Source organism: Cervus elaphus, chromosome 25, assembly GCF_910594005.1.
Source record: "Cervus elaphus chromosome 25, mCerEla1.1, whole genome shotgun sequence".
NCBI lineage: Eukaryota > Metazoa > Chordata > Mammalia > Artiodactyla > Cervidae > Cervus > Cervus elaphus.
Window position 1 is genome coordinate 44,385,952 of NC_057839.1, and position 21,916 is coordinate 44,407,867.

A 21,916-nucleotide genomic window follows, 5' to 3' on the forward strand; every position below is an offset into this window, starting at 1 on the left:
GTGCTCAATTAATTTAAGAAATTTGAGCTCCCCAAGTGCTGGCTGAAGAAGGGAACTGACACAGCAATGGCAAAGTGTGATTGCCATTTAAGTCTTCCAAGTCACGGAATCAGTTATTGCCATATTTCCACCTTACCACATTGCCTCTAGGAAATGGCTTCTGAAGGAAGACCTATAAGCAAAACTTGAAGACCAGAAGGATCCTTTGTGTAGTAACTGGATTATGGAGTGACAGAGCAGGTGAGAAAGAGCTTTTCATGACATGATTCATGAGTATCCTATGGACAAATGTAAAAGGCAAGATGTTGAGGAGCTTTTTAGTTACAGCTTATGGGGATAAAAATATCATTGCTGTTTCTAAAGCCCTTCAAGTTTGTCTTAAATAATTGAAACAAAAATGCCCCTTTCGCAGCCACAGAACAGACACTTCATCTCTCCTAATTATATATATATACCCATGATTCTGTTTTACTTTCTGCTGAATAGATTTTTTGACTACTGTGTGTGTGCCATGCTGAGTCACTCAGTCATGTCCTAATATTTGCAATCCCATGGACTGCAGCCTACCAGGCTCCTCTGTCCATGGGATTTTCAAGGCAAGAGTAGTAGAGTGGGTTGCCATTTCTCTCTCCAAGGTATCTTCCTGACCCAGGTATCAAACCCACATCTCCTACATCTCCTGCATTAGCAGGTGGATTCTTTTTGCCACTGAGCCACCTGGGAAGCCCCAAGTAGACTTTTTGACTACTGTAACTCTGCTCTTCCTTTATACTTAATTTTTAAAATGCTCGACTACAGTTTAAGCTTCTCCAATTATATCTCATTCAAAAATTTACGTTTGACATTTTTAGATTATAATCTCCTAGAGAATATGAACACATTTTCAACTCAGTTGTGTATAATATCTGTCAGAGACTGGGAAAGTCTTGAGATTTTACCATTCTTGCAAGCTCCTTTGTCAGCTGGACAATTTCATAGATACTGGACCAGAGGTAAAGGACTTTATTATTATTTTTTTTTTTTTTTTAAAGGACTTTATTATTAAAAGCAATAGTCATACCCAGAATATCAGATTTTCTGGCACCTGTCCCCTGAGCCTAAGTTGCCACAAGGTAATGCAAAGAGGATCAGGTGACACCTGCAGTTACAGGGGTGGCTTTCCAGGAGAAGAACCCTAAGCTTAGGAACCCAAATCTTTTATAACGGGTAATAGGGGTGCTAGCCTTTTGTTGCAGAGAGAGACACTATTCTTGTCTTCTAAGACTTTTCATTATACAGACATTGTTGAAAACACTGGAAATGTGGCAGTATGTGCCTCTGCTCACAAGATGTATGGAAATGTCAGAGATCGCCAGAGAATTGTCTCCCAACAATATCCAGAAAAACTGTCTTGTAGAGGAACTGAAGCTGTCTGTAAAAGAAGCGAAGATTGAGGAGAACTAGGTCTTTGTCTTCTTGCAACCAAATGGAAAGTGTTTCATCTGTGCTCCTTAGAGCCCCTATTAGGTAAAACAAGGATAAATGAGTAGAAAGTGAGTGAAGTTAGTTTTTTAATCACTTGCTGTTTACTTATTTGAGTTACAAGCTCTTATGCTCATTCTGAAAAATTTAATTAATACAGAAGTGAAAGCCCTGTTCACAACTCTTCCCCATCTCACTTCCCTGGGGGAGCTACTGTGAATATTTTGATTAAAGGAAAGAAATTCTAATGATTAAAACTGCCCAATGATATAGTTGACTTTACTGGAAAAGGTCAGTTTTCATTCCAATCCCAAAGAAAGGTAATACCAAAAAATGTTCAAACTACCGCATGATTGCACTCATCTCACATGCTACTAAAGTGATGCTCAAAATTCTCCAAGCCAGGCTTCAGCAATATGTGAACCGTGAACTTCCAGAATTTCAAGCTGGTTTTAGAAAATGCAGAGGTACCAGAGATCAAATTGCCAACATCTGCTGGATCATCAAAAAAGCAAGAGAGTTCCAGAAACATCTATTTCCTCTTTATCGACTATGCCAAAGCGTTTGACTGTGTGGATCACAATAAACTGTGGAAAATTCTGAAAGAGATGGACATACCAGACCACCTGACCTGCCTCTTGAGAAACCTGTATGCAGGTCAGGAAGCAACAGTTAGAACTGGACATGGAACAACAGACTGGTTACAAATAGAGAAAGGAGTATGTCAAGGCTGCATATTGTCACCCTGCTTATTTAACTTATATGCAGAGTACATCATGAGAAATGCTGGGCTGGATGAAGCACAAGCTGGAATCAAGATTGCTGGGAGAAATATCAATAACCTCAGATATGCAGATGACACCACCCTTATGGCAGAGAGTGAAGAAGAACTAAAGAGCCTCTTGATGAAAGTGAAAGAGGAGAGTGAAAAAGTTGGCTTAAAGCTCAACATTCAGAAAACTAAGATCATGGCATCTGGTCCCATCACTTCATGGCAAATAGAAGGGAAACAGTGGAAACAGTGGCTGACTTTATTTTTCTGGGCTCCAAAATCACTGTGGATGGTGATTGCAGCCATGAAATTAAAAGGTGCTTGCTCCTTGGAAGGAAGGTTATGACCAACCTAGATAGCATATTAAAAAGCAGAGACATTACTTTGCCAACAAATGTCCGTTTAGTCAAGGCTATGGTTTTTCCAGTGGTTATCTATGGATATGAGAGTTGGACTATAAAGAAAGCTGAGCACCGAAGAACTGATGCTTTTGATCTGTGGTGTTGGAGAAGACTCTTGAGAGTCCCTTGGACTGCAAGGAGATCCAACCAGTCCATTCTAAAGGAGATCAGTCTTGGGTGTTCATTAGAGGGCCTGATGTTGAAGCTGAAACTCCAATACTTTGGCCACCTGATGCAATGAGCTGACTCATTTGAAAAGACCCTGATGCTGGGAAAGATTGAGGGCAGGAGGAGAAAGGGACAACAGAGGATTAGATGGTGGGATGGCATCACTGACATAATGGACATGGGTTTGAGTGGACTCTGGAAGTTGGTGATGGACAGGGAGGCCTGGCGTGCTGTGGTTCATGGGGTCGCAAAGAGTTGGACATGACTGAGCGACTGAACTGAACTGCACTGAACTGGGAAGTATTTTCCTACTGTAGACAAGTTGAACCACAACTTGTCAAAATTATTGGAGTGAACAAGGTACCATTTATAGCTCCTTCCAATGCTTAAATTCCATAACTCTGATAAAAATTAATATCTGATGCTATTACTCAGTTTATGAATTAGTCTATTGTTATTTTAAGGAAAAATTAATGAATGTGATATATGCCAGCTTAGCTGTAAGCAAGTAATCGTTATTTCTAGTAGTGCTGAAATACCTGGGCAACAGAGAAGTCTACCATGGAAAGATTTCCCTATCCTTTACTTGTTGCCTTTTGTATATCGGGGCAGAGGCCATATGTCTAATGGTAGAGAGAAATTAGAACACTTTCCCAGTTGGTTCTATCATGTAGATGGAATATGACATTTCCACTTTCGTTAATGTTCCCCACTTGACAAAGATTGGTGGCTAGTGTTACGAAACAGAGGGCATTATCATATTCTTTCCTCAGAAAGGAGATTGTATATTGATTCTTTCTCTATGGCACTCTTCCCAGAAAGGAGAATAGATTTTGAATATAAGCTATGGTTGCTCATAAGTGTAAGGAACACCAGATAAGCAAAATAGGAATGAATTTCTTAAATACCACTTTCCAAAATTAGTTAGTTATGGCATTTTCTGGCAAAGTTAACTGAAATTACTGTGTGTGCAAAGGGACCCCAGCTTATTTCAAAGAGTGGTACCTTTCCCCATGACTTGGCATCACTGTGGAGAGGTGAGGATCTTAGGATGGGCTTGACAGCTGATTTAGACTGCAGGTGGGTGGAGAAGGTGTGGGCTGCGCTGGGCACTGAGTCTGATGCATGGTAATCAGCAATCTGCATTTTTGAATGTTGGAGGGAGCAGAGCTGGGGAATGGTTCTGTTGCCTGTGAGCTTCACCTTCTCACTGATGAATGGTAACTGAGGAGTTTGATACACCTACTTAGTAAAGCTTTGGGTGTTAACAATGTGACCCAGGCTGTGAAGCTGAATATACCTGATGTTAAGTGAAGTTGCTCGGTCGTGTCCGACTCTTTGCAGCCCCATGGACTGTAGCCTAACAGGATCCTCTGTTCATGGGATTCTCCAGGCAAGAGTACTGGAGTGGGTTGCCATTTCCTCCTCCAGGGGATCTGCCCGACCCAGGGATCGAACCTGGGTCTCCCGTGTTGTAGGCAGACACTTTACTGTCTGAGCCACCAGGGAAGTCAACTCATAACCTAATGTGATCTTGATAATTGGAAGGTACAGCTACATGATCCTTTTTATGATCAATGTTTTAATTATCTTTAAAACACTCTTTGGGGGATTTTACTGTTTTGGTTGAGTGTTTAAAGGGGGTCATATTTATAAGTGAGTCTGAACATGAACTTAGTGGCATCAACTCCAGGAATTTCTGTGTAATAAGCTGCTGTAACTGCTTTAAAAATTTTTTTTTTAATTCTTTATTTGTCTGGGTTGGGTCTCAGTTGCGGTATATGGGATTTCTTAGTTGTGGCATGTAAACCCTTAGTTGTGGCTTGTGGGGTTTACTTCCCTGACCAGGGATCAAACCTGGCCCATTGCATTGGGAACATGGAATCTTAGCCACTGGACCACCAGGGAAGTCCCTAGATGTAATTAATTCTAATACCCTGTTGTGATTACTATGGAGTGGACCACTTGAAATTTGTAATTTGTTTAATCATTGTATCTGAGATACTTATGTCCCCTCTTTATCTCTCTCTCTCTCTCTCTCTATATATATATATATATATATATGTATATATCTGTATCTCCATATATATGCAACATATATTTCATATTTATACATGTATATATTTGTATATATTTCCTCTTGATCTCACAGACAGATAGATAGATCTTGACATTTTTTGTCTTCTTGTTATTGATTCATAAAAACCCAGGTACTGAATATATGTGTGATGCAGTTGGTAAAGAATGCACCTGAAAATGCAGAAGACACAGGAGACATGGGTTCGATCCCTGGGTTGGGAAGATCCCCTGGAGTGGGAAATGGCAACCAGTCCAGTATTCTTGCCTGGAAAATCCCATGCACAGAGAAGCCTGGCGGCTACAGTCCACAGGATCCTGAAGAGTCAGATATGACTAAACACGTACCATATATATAGTTTTCTCATTTCCTTCCGCTATTTTTTTTTATACCTTTAGATGTAAAGCACTTGTCTCCAACAGATGCACTCAGGATTTACTCATGAATCCATTTTAACACATAACCCAGAAAAGCAGATGCAGACGGTGTGAATTTCTTTTAAGCCTACTCCTTGACTTTCTTCAGCTCTTCTGTCCTGTGCTGTGGCTTCTGCAGAAGAATCAGTGCTTGCTGCTTGAACAGTGGAATTAGATGTTAAATATGTTGACACTGGTGCCCAGTACCCTGGTGGTGAGCTCTGGTTTCCTCAACTTTTTCTCATAATAAAACCAAGGAAACTTGTAAGAAAATGTTTAAGACTTGATGATTTAATTTAAATAATTAATTCTTAGAGGAAGTGGTTTTAACAACACAAGGATTAAGCAGGAGACAGGAAAATGAACATATCTTAAAACTCCAGTGTCTATCCAGATCTGTTTCTGTTTTTAAGTTAAATTCTGGTTAATAGCCTGAAATGTGTATGAAGTCTTGTTCAGGTTTAATTTGGAGCATAAATGTGCTATGTTCAGCTTTTTAACAGATACTGTGGGTGATTTCTTTAATATCTTTTATTCATGTGATCATATATACACAGGAATATACATAATGTATATAATACATGTATTTCTATTCAGAATGTGCTTGTGTGACTTTCTATAACCCAGTTTAAATGGGAAATACTTACCATTCTGAAATATTTACCTCTGAGTTACTTGACACACAAGTGTGATGAGTCTAACATGACTGGTATAAAGTATGCTCCGGTATATCATTTTGTTGACTTTGGTCACAGGAGGCTGAGGAATTGATCTGCCATTACAAGCAGAGCTGTCATTACAAGTAGAGCTAAACATGGTGGTCTCCACTGTCTTGGAGCTGTCCTTTATCTTACCATTCTCACAGACATTGGGCCAGCTTCTCTTTCTGTCTGCTGGGCTGACACTCACCTTCATCCAGCGTGATATGCTTCACATTCCCATAGACATGTCCTGTGATGTCGGAGGTTTAGAGCCTGCACTGCCTTCTCACGTGCATGGATTGGAAAAGATGCTCTGTGGTATTTATTGAGTACCCATGAAGTGCTAGGTGCTGTGATAGTGCCTTCATGATGGGGTCCAGCTCTGAGCACACTACAGCGTGGCAAGTTGACAGACTGGATTGTTTTCTAGCTTTAATTTGTCAGGCTAAGAAGGGAATATCGGCCCATTTCTCCTCTATTCTGTGAGGAGTGTTTAACTTTATTCTGTATTGTGTTCCTTGCATACCTGCTGACAATCTGAAGATAATACCATTTGGTGCGTAAAGCTTTTATTGTTGTTTGCTCGCTAAGTTCTGTTCAACTCTTTGGGACCCCGTGGACTGTAGCCCGCCAGGCTCCTCTGTCCATGGTATTACCCAGGCAAGAATATTGAAGTGGCTTGCTATTTCCCTCTCCAGAAGATCTTCCTGACCCAGGGATTGAACCCATGTCTCCTACATATCCTGCATTTTCATTCAGGTGGATTCTTTACCACTGAGCCACCAGGGAAGCCCAGTGCATGATGCTAGAAATCCTTATTTGTTCTGGTATTATATAATTTATGTTTGCAATTTCAGACAGGTACAGATTTCTCAGAGTGTATGGTGTTTCTTGTATGAACATTCCCCAAATTCGTCTCAGCTTCTTTAAAACTGGGACTTAAAAACTCAAATGACTACGTTCGGCTCGATAACCGCAGACAGTAATGACACCTCTAAGTAGCTAATGCAGGCGTGTAATATCCTCATAGCCCTGATTTAACTTTATTTACAGATTAAAATTGAATTGCAACTGATTTATTGATATAATAGGCAGAAAGTGATTATCAAGCATCCGTCACTGATGGAGGAAAACCAATCAAATTATGCTCCATGGTTTGCTTTAACCTAACCTAACTCATCACCTTATAAAACTCAGAGGATTTGAGTCATACGCTCTCACTAAAGTCAATGAGCCACAACTCCCACTAAACTCATATCTGCTCCTTTCAAGGCATGCAGGAGTTATACTAATTTGCACAACTGCAAGTTGTCATAAAAGGAAATGGCAATGGGCTGGAGATTTAGCGTCTGTACTTCCTCACTGTGTTTGCAGTCATGGGAATACTATTCTTTAATGTTTGTTGCAAACCCATAAGGATTTGGTGCTGTGCAATCCATGAAATGGTGTCAACCTGTGCTGAAAGGATGCAGGGAGTAAAGGCTGGTGGTGCCTTCAACAGTGACAAGCAGACTAGGAAAGGTGTCCCTTTGAAGGGAGAGCTGGGGTCGGTCTTTTTTTCAGACAGTTATAAACACCTTGATTAGGTGACAATGCTCAGTGTGGTCTTGGACATTTATATTTCTCCTCCTTAGAAGTGGAAAAGGGATGCGGTGGAGAGAATATAGTGGAGCAGATTAATCACCCCATGCCAGTAGCTGAGCAAGGTGCCTGGGGGCGTATGGGTTTCCTTCCCTTCTGATCACTAAAAGGTGGCAAAATTAAGTTTCTAAAAATCCAGTGCCATCATGTTTCAGAGGGTTCCTAATGTCATGTGGAGAGACAGCTGACAGCCACACTCACTCTCATCACTTGGAGCATTCTTAAACAGAGAGCTTTATGTTTATGCACTTGCATGTTATATATCCTGAAATATATTTTAAAAAAGCTATCCCTCTGGGAAGCATCATGTGAAACTTTAAGATATAATCCTTACATTTATCCTCATCTGTGTTGCTGCTAGTTATTTCTTATGCCTTGGATGGAAGATACTGCTATTGTCAGTAAGGACTGTTTTAATTGCACCTGAGCCCTTAGGAGATTTGGAGAAAGGACATACTTAATAGAAATCCAAGTCTGTATAATGGCAGAGTTGAATTTGTTTTTATGATACTGTTGTGTGGTATATTGTTAATTCTTAAGATATTCATCTCTACTTTAGAAAACAGAATTCCTTTTGAACTGTTTTCAGCATCTTGTCCTCTAAATCTAGTAGACATGTTCATTGACTTCAAGACTTATTTCTTATGTATGTGAGTGCCAAAAGAAATAGAGAAAGATGTAACCCTTCCTATAATTAGATAGAGGTACATATTCACTTTTATTCTCCCATCTAATATTACTGACCTACATGACAAACTTTCTTTCTTAATGAGTATTTTTTTAACTCACATGTAACCTTGTACACCATCTGCATGTCATGCATATTTACTTTCTACATCCAATATCCAAATATGCATAATTTAAAGAAAAGACAGATAATGATATAATTTAGGTATTATTTTCAAGAATTTCTGGGTTGGAAGTGGAGTGCAGAGAAATACTAATTTGTCTCCTTTCATTTATTGCTGTTTGTTGTGCTTTAGTCGCTAAGCTGTGTCTGACTCTTTTGTGACCCGTGAACTGTACCCTGTCAGGCTCTTCTGTCCATGGGATTTCCAAGACAGGAATACTGGAGTGGGTTGCCATTTTCTTCTCCAGGGGATCTTCTTAACCCAGGGATTGAACTTGCATCTCCTGCCTTGGCAGGTGATTCTTTACCTCTTAGCCACCAGAGAAGCCCACTATTTCTTCTTCTTCTTATAAGGGCACAAATCCATCATGGGGCTCCACCCTCACGGCTTCATCTAAACACAATCATTTCCCAAAGATCTTATCTTCAAATGCTATATTGGAGCTTAAGGCTTTAGCATATGGGCTTCTGTGGTGGCTCAGTGGTAAAGAATCTGCCTGCCAATGCAACAGACACAGGTTTAATCCCTGGGTCAGGAAGATCCCCTGTAGGAGGAAATGGCAACCCACTCCAGTGTTCTTTCCTGGAAAATTCCACGGACAGAGAAACCTGGCAGGCTACAGTCCACGAGGTCACAAACGAGTCAGGCACGACTTAGCAACTAAACAATATGAATTTTGATGGGACACATTCAGTCTACAGCAAAATTTATTCGAAAGAAAACTGCTATTCTCAAAATAAGTATTTTCATTAAAATGGAACCTGTGTATAGAACACCCAACCCATGTCCATCATATAGCTGAAGCATGGTTGTTCTTGGTTCCTAATCCCTTTATCCTTTTTTAATGAAATGTATTTCCCATTATGACATATGATATGCCCCTGGAGGGATATTCTCTGCCACTATATCCTATGGGTTTCCTTTGTTTTTATGCTTGTCCTCTCACCACAAAACTCTGTTTTCATTCTTTTTACTGGAAAATCTGTGTCATTTATCATTTTAGCGTTTGCCCTTACAGCTCATCCCTGTAACCTCTTATTACATGTTTCTTTGTAGCCCCTTTAGGACCTGGAATCCTCTGTTTCTATGGTTCTTGCTGTAACACTGTCACTAACATCTCTAGCAGTCTAAACAAACATCTGCAGCATTTAATCTTGGGAATTTAGAAAACACAAGAAATACTTCAGGACGTAAGATGCTCTTTGTTAATTTGCATTCAAAAGATACTGGTTCTTCCTCACTTTTACTTTGGGATGCTATGCAACTATTCGTTTATTTAGAGATGGCTACATTTCATAGCTTGCAGAAGATTTCGATAAGAAATTGTATGAACTTTGACATATGTTCCTTTTTCTTACTGGGAGAATGCAGTAGGCAGGCTATTCTAAATGGAAGGCAAAAGTCTAGCTTTACATGCCATTATCTGTGCACGCTTGCTAGGATTTTAACTTTGGTGCAGTGCTTTCACAGATTACCATGCCCCAGGGGACCTGGGGAGCATTAAGCACAGGCCATTGACAGGATAAACCATGCATGCTTTGTAGGCATGCACACCAAATACTCTTATGAAAAAGCACTTGCTTTATGTATTCAGTGATTGAGTTGTAAGCACTAGTACTTCAACCGCTTCATGAGAAACTCATTTCATATTCTGTTTCATTCAACTAATATTTTATTCAGCCCCTAGTATAATTCATTTATTGCTGCAAGTCTTAGAAATATAAAGATGAATATGATACACTTCTGGCCCTCAAGGAGTTTATGGTTTAAGGATGAGGAAATCATCCATATAGCAGATATAGTGCAGTGACATATGTATTAGCCAATTAATATATGTGAATGGACATTTATGCTGCACCAGGAAGAGCAAGTTGTTATGTTAGTGAAAAAGCGAGGAGGAAAGGGCCTCCCATAAAGAGATCAGCATGATGGCCATATGATTCGAACGCAGGGATGAGAGAGCATAGATTTCAGACTCATCTAGCCAGGGCTCCAGGGGGCCATCAGCCGGAAATATAAATCTGGGTACTTATTGGCTTTTGGTAGTTGCTGAAGCATAGGAAGACATAATTGAAGTAAATAATGTAGGGGCAGCAAGGAGACCTTCAATAGTAATGGATATTTGGAGGAAGAGAAGATTGTGAATGGGACTAACAAAAAAAAAAAAAAATCAGGGCGGTTTCAACATGAGAACAGAGATATTGAAGCTAAAGAAAGAGCATGAAGAAGAAAATTGGTTAATACGTGTATTCTGGGCTTCCCTTGTGGCTCAGACAGTAAAGAATCTGCCTGCAATGCAGGAGACCTGGGTTCGATCCCTGGGTCAGCAAGATTCCCTGGAGAAGGGAATGGCAGCCCACGCTAGTATTCTTGCCTGGAGAATCCCATAGACAGAAGAGCCTGGCAGGCTACAGTCCATGGGGTCACAAAGAGTTGGACATGACAGAGCAACTAAAATAAAAAATAAAACATAAAGCATGCATCCTGGGGAAATAGATCTAAAATAATATCTTAAAATGTTGGTGCTCTAGCACAATTTTTATTTTCATTTTTTGTTATTATTATTCTGAGACATCACTAAAAATGTAGGCCGTCTCATAAAAGATTTTGTCCCATAGAGATGCTGAATGTCAAATGAGTTTTTCCTCTTGAATGCTGAAGCCATGATATAATTATAACTTTTAAAGGATGCTGAGATTTGAACTTTTTTTTAAAAAAAGTAGGCCTAGGGTTAGCCCTGACTGCATTGAGATTTGTATGAATCAGTTTTGGCACCGTTCCTTTATCCCCAGCCAGATTCTGGAAAAGATGGTCTGCTGGTACTTAAAAGAGAAAGTGCTAATAACTCACAGCTAAAGTGAAATTGCTCAGCATGGTCTTGCCAAATCCCTCTTTTGAGTTTGATCTGGTTGTTACACTGCAGCTCAGGAATTTCAGGGAGCCGCTTTCTCACAGAGGACAGTACAATTAGGTGAGCCTTAGGTGATTAAGAAACGAATGTTGACTGAGTGATCATTGCATATCTGGAGGGAGGCCACAGACCCTGCCCTGTTCAATACTTTCATCAGCAATTTGGATGAAGTCCCAGGGAGTAAACCAATGGAGAGAAGCCACAGGGAGGCAGATATTGGTTCTGTAAAAGGTAGTACTTTCTCACAATCATAGTTGTCCAAAAATGTTTTCGGTCTGTCGATGGCAAAGAGCTCTTCATCACTGGAAACGCTGAGTGCTTTAAAGTTCTGTATGTTTTCGGGTCATTTTCTGTTCATGGGAGGGATTAGATTAGGTGACCACCGCTTCCTTTTAGTTCTCACAGTTTCTATTCTAAGGACATTCTCTATGTTTCTAAATCTGGGTTTGCTTTCCTTACAAGTAAGAGTGAAATAAGAAGCTTGCCACAAGGATGGCTTTGCCTCTGACCTTTTCCCTAACTCAGTGTACTCCCTGCCCTACACACACACCCTTTCCTCCTTTGAGCCTGACTCTCTGGAGCGACTATAAATCACAGAGCACACTTCTGAAGAATTGTGGGAGAAAGTCTATGGCATATTGAGCACTTCTTTTCGCTTATTATCTGGTGCAGATTATATCTCTGTGGCTCAACCTTTCTCTATCATTGAAGAAAAAAACTATTTTGAAGCTCTGGAAAGCAGGCAAAGGTTAAGTAAATCATACATGTAGAGGGCTGAAAGTGTCCTAGAAATGATTCTTTTTAAGGTCAGGGCCACGTGCCTGTTTTATCATAACTTCTTACCAGAAAGTGTGTTTAGGGCACAGCTACTATTATGGAGCATTGGATCATAACCTACTTGCTCCCATATTGTCAGGTTTTGAACTGTCTGCATTAGGGCCACTAATTTACTTCACTCCATACCAATTAGTTAAATCAACTCTGGATCTAAATATATGCTTGCTCCTTGTGCAAAAAAAATCCCCATTTCCTGACAATCCCTATGCTTCTCACTTGATACATTTAGGGAAATATGCTCATGCCAAGCTTCTGCCCAAGAACCTCACTTTAGAATTTCAGACATTTTAAATTCAGCAAATCAGAAAACAGTTCTTTCCTTTTCTGTTTTATATCCAAGAAACCATGTTAAGCTAAATAATCATATAATTATTGTGACAGTTTAAAATAGCTAAATACAGAATTTCCTACTTGGCTGATTGCCAGGGTCGTCTCTATCTCTTGTCTGACGTGAATTTCCTGCAGAAGAGAATCAATGAACAGCCAAATGAATTTTACAGGAATTCCATGGGTGTAGTCTATTTCCATATTCCTTATTTACTTCCAGGTACATCTCATACGGTCTAGTTAGTCTATTACCCCTTTAATCTACATGTTTCTGGCAACCAGTTGGCATTAACAAGTATGATAGGTATTTGAAAATTGTTGGCAAAACAACTTTCTTGGAAGACAGAACAAAAGAATTAGGAGGTTTAGAGGTCAGGCAACTTCTAATATCTTATACCATTGACAGTGATTTTTTCCTATCATAGCTCTTCTCTGACCTGTTAGTGAAGGACAAAATTCTAAAAAAATGTTTAGTTAGCACGTGCATTTTGTATAACCAAAGCTCTTGACTTAAAGTGCAGGCTGTATGGAGAGGCAGTCCCTGAAATAAAAAAGACTATTTACCTCTTCCTGTAATTATGCTGGCTTTTTGTACTAGTTCTGTCCTTCATCTTGTTAACATCATTGTAGGATGGCATCTGTGGTACTTGCAGATGCCTATCTACCAGAGGTTCAGGGCTTCAAATACCGTTTGTGTTTCCTCCTGTGAACCTTGCAATGTTGCATCCTTTAAAACAATGGAAGATCAAACTTACAAACAGGAATGCTTCACGGATAGAAAGTCCTGAATTAGCTTCTTTTAAAACCACTTGGGCTTTACCATAATACATATAAGGCCTGTGTGGTAATTTTTGCACTTATTGATGCTTTGTAAAAGTTTTCATCAATTTTTTTGTGTCAGTTTGTACCGCAACTTTTCTGTCTATAACCCCCAAGTTCTCTCACAAAAATAATTTTTTCAATATGCAAGCTATTTGGTTTTGTTTCTTTGGTTTGCTTTTTTTTTTTAACAAAGCTGTGGATCTCTTTAAATTGCTATATCATCAATGTATCTGTAAATTAAATGATTCTTTAACTCTTTGAATAGTGTGAAGTTTTAAAAGAGAGATTGTTATTCTCCAAGAAAACTGACTTTTTTTTGCTTTGAAATATGGTCAAAGGAGTTTAGAAATTTTCTCACTGTGAAAACTGACTTTCTAAATACAATTTTGTAGCAGCCATTTGAGATAAGGAAGTGATGCAGTTTTACCATAATTTAGATAAAAATCTTCCTGTTGAGCAAGGAGGGAGCTTGGGCCTGAGTTATGTTGGATTATTTACATTAATTAAACAACTAGGGCACTTTAAAATTCTGCAGCTTTATAGCTAAGTATGAAGTTTTTATTGCACTAAATTATTATATTTTTCTGCTTCACAGGAAGGTTAGCCTGAGTTTTACTCACAGTTTAATTGATTTGGGATATTAACCTTGACAGGTGGATTTCTGGCTATGAATACTTACATAAGGACCAACCAACGTGTGATTTGAGCACAGTGAGACTGTGCAATAAAAGTGACCTATTAAAAAGAGCTTCATTCTTTTTTTCATTATAAAACATATACTTTTGAAGGGCACAGACAAATGTCCCTTATCACACCATGAAACACCAGACGCACATTTCCATTTCTTCTTAAAGTTAAAAATTTTCCAGAAATCGAAGAATTAAATTACTCAGTTCATTTACAATAGCCCTTTTCCTCTAGAAGGCTTTTCAATTAAAATTTTTTCTATGGACCTCTGAGTGGATAGTACGGGTGAAAGACAATGTGATAGAAGCAAAAGAAATCACCCAATTTTAAGGAAGACTCAGAGCAGCTTCTTAAGCATGAAAATGTTGGAGGTCCTTATGGGCACAGGGAGGGCAGGTGAGCTGTAGGAAAGGTTAAGGGAGTTCTGGTAAGGACTTACTGCATTCTCTGTATGCTGATGGTTTCTTTACCCTGTGTGGTAGTCAGTTATCCCTTAATTTATCCTTTGCACAAATACCTTCCTTAGTCTTTATTTTCTGATTATGTGTATTTGTTCCATTTGGCGGTCACTAAGGAGATGGAGAAACAACTAGGTCATGAGATCCAATATTGTTACCAGCAGTGGTTAATTGAACCTGACAGAACCGAATGGAGAATGTAGACATTTGAAGACAAACTCATCAGCTGTAAAAAGGTGAGAGATGTTGCAAAAAATGGGCCATACAGATACAGCAGCTATGTAGCAAACTGCAGTAATTAAGGCTTGAGGAAACCTGTTATGCAGATGGGTGAGAGGAAAAGCATAAGTAAGATTAGGAAGAGCTCATCTCAGAAAGCATGGCAGGGTGCAAGTGTATTGCTGAATTTTTAATTCCATCTTAATTAATTTCCCTCATATAGCACCTTTTCTTTTAAGCACATGTATAAGAGAAATTGAACCAGAGTTAGTTGAAAAATTTAGAAAATGTTGCACTGTCACTGAAGATGTTTTACATTTCAACATTTTTTATTCATAGCATGTAATATATTCTTATTTTGGAAGTTAGATTGTAATCATAAGGAGAGTGTATTGTCATGTCATGTATTGATATTCCCAAATACAGCATAGTTCTATGTATAGGTGATCTGTATAGGTCAAGTGAAATGAAAGTTCAAGATTTTTGAGAGTTTATACATCATCATTATTTAATCAATTAACAGTGCACAATGTTTCAGAAAACACTTGATTTTCTTGAGGTTTTTGAAAATCTCATTAAATTATAGTAATAAATTTAAAAAGCTTCAAGTTACAATTTTAACACTATCCTGGAATAAACATACAAATAGTAATATTAGAGTTTTATTTTTCCTATGATACAACAAAGTCTGAATATTAAGGTTAGTTTTACATCGGGGCTTCCCTGGTGGCTTAGTTGGTTAAGAATCTGCCTGCAATGCAGGAGACCCTGGGTCGGGAAGATCCGCTGCAGAAGGGATAGGCCACCCACTCCAGTATTCTTGGACTTCCCTGTGGCTCAGCTGGTAAAGAACCTGCCTGCAATGCAGGAGACCTGGGTTTATCCCTGGGTTGGGAAGATCCCCTGGAGAAGGGAAAGGCTACCCACTCCAGTATTCTGGCCTGGAGAATTCCATGAGCACATGACTGAGCGACTTTCACTTTACATTAATTAAATTATATGCTTGGAATTAAATTTTGGTTTACTTTCTTAGTTTAGTGCACACTCATAGCTGCCATGATACTTGATGCAGTTTGTTATGTTAAGTGTTCTACAGTGAGCTTCGCAGTAGCTGAGAGTTGTTGGCTGGAGTTTGTTTATTTATACAGTCTAGAAATGGAGAAGGAAATGGCAACCCACTCCAACATTCTTGCCTGGAAAATTCAATGGATAGAGGAGCCTGGTGAGCTACACACCATGGGGCCGTAAGAGTTGGACGTGACTTAATGACTAAACCACCACCACCATAGTCTAGTAGTTGTTCCACCCAGAGGGGATAATGTGTTTCAAAGCCTGCTGGGAACAAAGGGAGTTCAAACTTAGAGAGAGGGAGTTCTTAGGAAACAGAAACATGCTGAAACTTCAGTCCCTTAGGGAAGGGGTTATAGCCTGGTGATGCAGAATCAGTTCAGTAGTAAACTAGACATTAAGACCTTAGGAATATTTGTTTTGAAAAGAGGGTATAGGCTCTACTTTGGACTGCTAGAGTAAAGATGACTCTTGTGCTGGATAAAATAGATTCTTCCAGGAATTTTGTCTGAAATGAAGCAATGACACAGCTCAAGTCCCATAGATAGTAAAACAGATTACAAACATGGCTTCAAATATCTGATTATGACACAGAGTAAGTAAATTTTAATCAGTCCCTGGATGTGTCAGAAAAACTACAAGTGCTCAGAAATTCCAGGTAGAATAGAACCATAGAGAGGATTTAGACGTCTTGGAATTACTTTAAGAGTAGGTCACTGCTTGGTACCACCATGGTGGCTTCAACATGATGGTTTCTACAGAGTAGCCTAAATTTATAGCTATTTATTTATTTATTTATTTTTATATTTTGACCATGCTATGCAGCATATGGGATGGTATGTAAGATGGCTCCCCAACCAGGGATTGAACCTGGGCCTCTGCAGTGAAAGCACTGAATCCTAACAACTAGGCCACCAGTGCATGTGTGCTAAGTCACTTTAGTTGTGTCTGACTCTTTGCGACTCTAGAACTGTAGCCCACCAGGCTCCTCTGTCCATGGGATTCTCCAGGCAAGAATACTGGAGTGGGTTGCCATGCCCTTCTCTAGGGGATCCACCTGACCCACGGATCGAACCCATGTCTCTCATGTCTCCTGCATTGGCAGGCACGTTCTTTACCACTAGTGCCCCTGGGAAGCCGCCAGGGAACTCCCCTAACTTCATAGCTATTTAAAAATTCTTTAGTATAACCAGTTTGGTTCCTTTTCCCAATCTAATTCAGCCTTGTATAATCTGGGTTGCCATATTAAATATGGAATACTCAGTCAAATTTGAATTTCAGATAAAACAATGAATTTACTTTAGCATAAGTATGTCCCAAATATGGTACAGAACATACTTATACTAAAAAATTTTTCTTTCTGTGAAAAATAATTGGGTAATAAATATCCTGAATCAGATTTCAGAATATCTTCCAGTTGTCTTTTTGACATAAGGGGCTGTTTAGCTAGCATAAAATTAATAAGTAAAATACTTGTTTTGAAATGGAAGGTTTTGTACATATAATTACATTCTGGTATTTATTTTTTCAGAAAAAGCTGAGGCTGGAATTATTTTAATTATTTTCCTTCTGGATACATTTTGAATTACTTATCCTTGAAATTTTGTTTTCATTGGGAAATTTCTGTGACTTCTGTTTTTAAATTTTCCTAGGCAAAAATTTCAGTTTCTTTATTTTGTTCTAATCTGAAATGTTTCTATGTCTTTGGTTATTACATCTGAATTATTTTCTCTTGTTACTTCTCTAAGGAAGTGTATTATTTTCAGTTTATGTTATCTGTTTTCACTCTTCTCCATGTTAGGGTATCTTCCTTCTCATTTTTGGACTCTATTTAGTTTTCTCTTCCTAATTCTTATTTTGTTTTTCTCATATTATTGATGAATATATTTTTGTAATTTTATATCTACTTTTATTGTTTCTATAAGTGATTTCTCTTGTGTTTATTTTTGTACTTTCGAACACTATATATGTTTTTATGTAATGGAAGTTATTTTTTCATGTGTATTAGTAACTACTACTTTCTATTTTTGGAAATATTGTGAGATATTTTCATTTCAGGGAAAAAATGATCTTCCTTTAAGTCCCTTTATTTTCCTGTGCTTATTTTTCCTTTTACAAATACTTTTCTACTTGGTTGCTATGACTCATAAAGAAGATATTTCAAGAATGGTGATATTGCATTGACTTAATTTACATTTTGGCTAAACACTTTGTGAGTAAACACTGCTTCAGACAGTTCAGACAGCTATTTAAAGCAATTTTGATTTTAGTTCTATTGACTTACATATGAAAGACATATGGGAGAGGAATTAAAGTCACAGTTCTCTGCTTAAATGAAACCTGAAGTACAAAGATACTTTTGAATTTCCTCTATAATACTTATATCTATCATAAACCAGTAGTTAAAAATAAAACAAAAAAACTGGTGGATAGTTAAGATTTATACTTTCTTCATTAGATCATCGGTACATGAGAGAAAATTTGTTCTTCAAAACTTAATTTTCTATGATGTTATATTCTTTCTATATTTGTCATATTCTTTCTTGCACAGCTTTCCTTAATTAAATCCATCATCAGACTTCTATTGTATCTTTACCTTTGGATTTTTCAATAATGGCAAACTAGATAAAATAACTTTATTGCTATTATTCTCTTTTTCTTTATGGTTAAATTCTGCTAGATTTCATGAAATCTCCCCTTGGCTTCTGAAGTTGAACTAATAGACTTTCTAAACTGGAAAAAGTCTTTGACACTCTTAGAATCTGTGGCTCCCTGTTTTCACTGATCTTTGTCTCTATTGCAGCCACTGCATTATTTATTTACATTTTAGAGCACTGTTCTCCAAAAATTTCATTGGAGAGAGTAAAAATTGAAACAAGGATGCCCGAGTGTGAAATTTGCAAAACAGGTGCACTGGGTGTCCTGAGCCGTTTTCTAATCCTCACCCCCTTGCTCTGTGAGCTGTCTTCTGTGAACTACCTTGCAGATGCCCATTGTTTATCCAAAGAATTAATTTTGCCCAGATTCTTAATAAGCCCCCCTTTTCCGTGTGTAACTGAATGACTTATTTGGACTCTGGTAATGACTGAGCGACTGAACGGAACTGAACTGAATGTCTCATTTCCATCAGAATCTTCCAGCATCTTAGATATGTGTTGTCACCTATCAACCAGCAGCTCTGCCTGTGACAGTGCCACTTTAATGTTCCCAAAGAGGGACTTGTCTTTTATCTGATGCTCTTATATCTAGTTCTTAGAGAACTATATTCTTAGGCTCTAGTTCTATAGTCTTTTGGGATTTGTATTTTGCAAGCCTGGTAATGATTTATTACGATGGGTTCATTGATCTATTTATGGCAGTAACAATGTTTAGAAAGTGGGTTACACCACAGAAAAATAGAATGTGAGCAGACATTCCATAAAGAAAGACAAAGGGATTTGACTTTTAGGACATAACCATTCTAACGGCATATATCTACCAATTTGATCATGACCCATTATAGGAAAGGGAGCCTAGCGTGCTGCAGTCCATGGGGTTGCAAAGAGTCGGACACGAATTAGTGACTGAACAACAACAGCAACTTTATAGGAATAAACCCCAAAACTATCCAACCTAAAATCTAAAGCATGACTTCACAAGAAATATAGTGGGGAAGAAAAACATCTTCCTTTTCAAAGCTAATCTACTTGTTTCATAAGAGCTGTTAGTTACTTTGAATTTCTTTTCTCATCTCAATTAATATATATTTTTAATCTTTGTAAATTAAGGGGGTGCAGTATGATATTGTGATGATATTGTAGAAAGGCTTATCAACCAAAACTGAAATTTAGTGTCAGTTCTACAACTAAATAAAATAGGCATATAACTTTAAATTGCACTTCTTAATCTCTCTGGTCCTCAGTTTTCCTGATGGGTAAAGCAAAGAGGTTAAATTCTGAGACATCATCTAGAATCACACTTAATTGTGGGTATATAGAGAGTACCTGGACTCTCTGCTGTTACTGAATTTTCCTCTTTCCCTTCCATATGAAAGTTCATTTAAAATAAATTATAGTAGCTGCTAGATAGAAAAAGTAATCCAAACTACTGACCAGACCCCTTTACAGTAATTTGACCTATATCATTGGAAGCATAATTTTTATTTTATCATATTAAAAGAAATAAGTTTTCATCAGTAACACAACTGTATCACTTTAACCATACACATGATATATAACAAGCTGAAAAAATACGAAGAAAATTATACTATCATGGTGAAGTTTAGATCAATGCAAATCTAAGCTTATTCTAAAGCAATCTTCCAAAAATGGCAACTTTTATGTGATTGGTTTTTCTTAGGTGTTAACACAGTTAAAAATATATAATTATGGTTTAGGAAAGGAACATTTTAGTACTAGATTAGAATGGATTTTCTGAAAATTTTGAATCTCTTAGAGACTTCCATATTATAGGCATTTTCATTATGGACGAATTCATCTCTTTCTAGTGAAACATGGTACTGATGAAGTGGGGCAAGTTACTTTAGTTTTTGTTCTGGGCTTCCCGGGTAGCTCAGCTTGTAAAGAATTTGCCTGCAATGCAGGACACCCCTGTTTGATTCCTGGGTTGGAAAGTTCCCCTGGAGAAGGGATAGGCCACCCACTCCACTATTCTTGGGCTTCTCTGGTGGCTCAGTCGGTAAAGAATCTGCCTGCAATGTGGGAGACCCAGGTTCGATCCCTGGGCCAAGGTAGATCCCCTAGAGAAGGAAATGGTGACCCACTCCAGTATTCTTGCCTGGAGAATTCCATGGCGACATAGGGACCCACAGTTGATGAGTTTGCGAAGAGACACGACTGAGCGACTAACACACACACGTCTCTTTTTCTCTTTAGTGAGTGTTCAGATATATCAAAGAGAAGACTTTTTAATTTTTTCATTGGCTAGCTTCCAAGTTTGTTCAGGTCATTTTTTGTTTATCACATTTTTGTAGAGCACATGTTGACCCAGAGAAAAGAGCAATTTTGTTGTTTCCTCTCCCCACTGAAACAACGGATATAAAATTATTTATTTGCTTAAATGCATCAGAATTTTCTGGGAACATGATCAAAGACAGACGAAAGTATGACTTTAGCAATCTAAACAGCAAAAAATAAAAATAATAATTATAAATAAATAAAAACAAAAACAAAAAACAAAACGAGATCAAACTCTTTTGGGAAGAAGGTACTGAGAAGTATAATTTGCTTCATTCTCTGCCCTTAATGGTATCTCCTTTTGGAGATCATGTGCTCCCCAGACTCTGTACTCACTATTAAGGAATGTGCTGTGTGTGTGTGCTTGGTCATGTGTGACTCTCTGGGACTCTGTGGACTGTAGCCTACTAGGCTCCTCTGTCCATGGAATTTTCCTGGCAAAATACTGGAGCAAGTTGCCATTTCCTCCTCCAGGTGGTCTCCCCTAGGGGTTGAACCCACATCTCCTGCATTGGAAGCGGACTCTTTACCGCTGAGCTACCTGGGAAGCCCTATTTGAGGAATACTCCTTATTTAAAAAGTAGGATCTGGACTCAAAACAAAGCAACCTCCCAACTCTGAGGTGTTCTAGATTAAAAAAAAATTCTGAATTCACCAACATGACAGACCCAATTCCCATGATAATGTACTGAGTAGGCCAAAAAGTTTGTTTGGGTTTTTCCATAAAGTGGTATGGAATAGTAACAGAAGACATAAGCTTTCTTAGGTTAACAGCTTGATATTTTTCATTTTATTGATTTATAATACTCCAGTGAATGACAGGCGAATTTTACTGACTTTTACCTTCTTAATTTAGTACTGAAGCTATGTATTCTTTTGCATATATATTAGTTTATTCATTAGAAGCTGTAACACTAAATTGTATTATGTGGATCATGTGCAAATAATAGAAACTCTGTTCCTAAGTATAAATATGCTGGTCTGTTTTAGGAAATATATTCAATTAGTATGAGGTCAAAATGGTTCATGGTACTAAAGATAGAATTGAGGATTTAAATTTATGATTCTAATGCTGACTCACTGCAAGGTGTGAGAAAAAAAAATTTTCTGATCTGTTGTGAGTAATTATAGTAATGAGGAACCT